A 2,953-nucleotide genomic window follows, 5' to 3' on the forward strand; every position below is an offset into this window, starting at 1 on the left:
ACTCCAAAGTCAGTTTATCAGTGTGGCTGGGGCAAAGTTAAATTTTTACTTAGTTTATGAAAACCTATTCACATGAGATCTTATAGAAAGCTGTGGTAAATTCTTGATTCCTTTTGGGAAACTAAGATCAAACAAACCACACCTACTTTTACTAAGAAGATAATTAGTATAAACTAAATAACTAACTCACAGTCACAATGCTACAGCTGAGCAGAGCTGAGGTTGACCCATGGACTCTGGAAACATCCTCCAGCTCTAAGCTGTGGTAAGTCTTAAATGCTGCCTTTGGTAAGAGTAGTAGGAGAGAAGAGCATAGGTATAAACCTTCCTCAGCTAGGAATAGGTCTCTTTATCCAGGAGTGAAATAAACCTACACTTTGAAGCTTTGTGGTAACGTTGTTTGCTGTCTTTAATTTAATTTAATTTAATTTTTTTTTTTTTGAGTTTCTCTGGTACATCTCCTTGGAGAATATATTTAAAAACAAAGATAGTGTGTTTTTTATCACTTACTGAGAACTTATAATTCATTTTTCATATGTAGATAGGGATTTTTCATATCCTGGACCAACACTGAGCTACATGGGTGATTATTTCTCTATATAGGCCTTAAAAAGTATGCAGAGGGCATAAGATGTTACTACACTCTCACTTCTCATTTGTTTGTATTTGTTCCTGCTTACTTAAATTGTGAAATCTTCAGGGAAAACAGTCCTTGCAAAGTGCTGAGCACATCTGACTGTTGTTGCTGGCCTTTGAATGTTTCGACAACCAAATTCTTCAAACTTCAAATAATAGTCAACTCTCCTAGCTGTTGCAACTAGCAAATGTGAAGGGCAGGAAATATAATGAAATTATTCAATTTAAAGATTTGGTAATGCTTCATTTCAATTCAAACTATCTTTTTAATTACAAATCAACTGGAATATCCTGTTGCAATGTCATCCTGAGCTGAAGCCTGGAATTATTTAAGAAGATCAAGTTAGACATCTCAAAATCTTTTTTTTTTTTTTTTTTTTTTTTTTTAAAAAAAAAAGATATTATTCTGGCCCCTTCCTCTATGATCCCTTAAGAAAACCAGTCTTTTAGTCCATGTGATTCACTTGTGATAAATCAGTATTTCCAATGGGAAAAAAATTGGTTACTTGACAAGTTCCCAACCAATTCTAACAAGAACTGGCAAAGGTCACAGTTTGATGAAAACTTGCTTTCTGTTAAAGAATTTCCCCTTCCACTGAGGTATCTCTGGGAGCCCATTCTTGCCTTTCACTTGTTCTTTCGTCTGCTGACATAAAAACCTCCCCAAAGGAAACACCTGCTGGAGTTCCTCTGCTTGGAAAAGTCTGCAGAAACTTTCTCATGGTGCTACAGGGGAGTTTGGACAGGGAAAGTTCTGAGTTCTTTTCATCAGTCCTTGGATTTCCTTGCCCTGCCCTGCTCTAGGGCCAAGATTTTTTGTTAAACTCGTATTAATTACTATTATTATTATTATTATTTTATTTATTTATTTATTTATTGCAACATATCAGTAGCTGCCAGCAATGGAAACTCAATGTCTGTTATCACTCAAGAGACATCTGTAAGAATGGAAAGAAATTATCAAGGAAATGAGTAAAACTTGCATAGTGGACATATCCATCAGTCTGTTATCCTCCAAAAGGACCACCATAAAGTCAGGTTGTTCTTGTGCTAAATTCACATAGGTACAGGATGAGACAGGCCCTGTTTCAGTAACATAATTAACAATGGTGAAGGTGAACAAGTTGTTTCCCAGAAATTATTACAAATTTTCTCAAAGGCACAACCACTGTGAATTGAGAGATTTCTACTGAAATTTGATGTAAGCTAGACAAGTTACAGTCTTTTTTTTTTTTTTTTTTAATCATCTATTTGAAAATTTCTCCAGTCTTTGAGATTGTTGTGGACACACTTATGCTTCCCTGTTTATGAGGGGGAAGTTGATTTCTAGCAGAGGATAGGAATGTAAGAGAGAACTGAAGTGAAGTGAGGAGAGGGATCATTTAGGTTATAGCCTGTAAGTTTCTATGTGTTTATGTGTTGTATGCTGCAGGAATTAACAGATGACACTATCAGATATTGAAGTGAAACATAGGCAGGAATTTTTAGAGTATGCCAACAAATTAAGGAACTTGGGGCTATGGGATACAGTGAAAGCTAGAATAAAAAGTGACCTGACTCCCTTATGCTCTCAGATAGTCCTACATCTTCCTTCATCGCAGAAGCACAGATCAGGTTCACGAACAGGTGGTTTCCACTATCATGACACTGCATTTTGGGGAAAGCAACAAAAGAAGTTGCTTTCTTTCTTAATGGCAGCTGTCACTGAGATGCAATAGAGAATGAAAATTTGGTTCTCAGATTGAGGGTCTTAAGGGACTGCATGTGTACTACTTACACACCTCTATACTACGTGATTGGATGGAAGAAAAACAACCAAGCTTGTACAATTCAATGTGTCCAAAGAGTAGGCATGTCCAGTGCCGACTTCTCCATGTTTAGGAAGATGAACTGCAAGTCTTTCACATCTGCTACTGCTCAGCAGAAGAGCAATTTATCAGCTATCTCTCCATCAGCTATGCTTTGACCTTGGTGATGACTTCACAGATGGATATTTTGTCAGTTCAGGCTCTAGTACATACTTTCCCGGAGGCTTTTATTCCATCTTTGTCCTCTTTACTAAAAGCCATGTCTTGAGTTTAACACAAGGAAAATTCCAATACTCTATATAAATTATTTGATAATTTTGGCAGAAGAACTAATGATTCTTTTACATGCTTAAATTGAGAATATGCACAGCATGACCTCTTGTAAAATCAGTTTTCCACTGAGCAGCTGAACTCTGAAGATAAAATTACCAACTCAGGTTCGGCATCTCTGCTCTCTATTTCTCTTTCTCCAGCCCTTTCTTTTTATTTTCTTTTTTTTTTTTTTTTTT

The 2,953-nt window shown here is 36.3% G+C and overlaps 1 long non-coding RNA gene across 1 annotated transcript in view; it reads left to right on the top strand.

Moving 5' to 3' along the window:
- Positions 1-215: 215 nt before the first annotated feature.
- The window catches only part of LOC118156467, a 4,240-nt gene continuing 1,502 nt past the window's right edge, over positions 216-2,953 (top strand). Inside the window, exon 1 of the long non-coding RNA XR_004746283.1 lies at positions 216-390. This is a non-coding gene — a long non-coding RNA (uncharacterized LOC118156467). The remainder of the gene's footprint in view (positions 391-2,953) is intronic.

This window comes from Oxyura jamaicensis, chromosome Z, assembly GCF_011077185.1.
Source record: "Oxyura jamaicensis isolate SHBP4307 breed ruddy duck chromosome Z, BPBGC_Ojam_1.0, whole genome shotgun sequence".
Lineage (NCBI taxonomy): Eukaryota > Metazoa > Chordata > Aves > Anseriformes > Anatidae > Oxyura > Oxyura jamaicensis.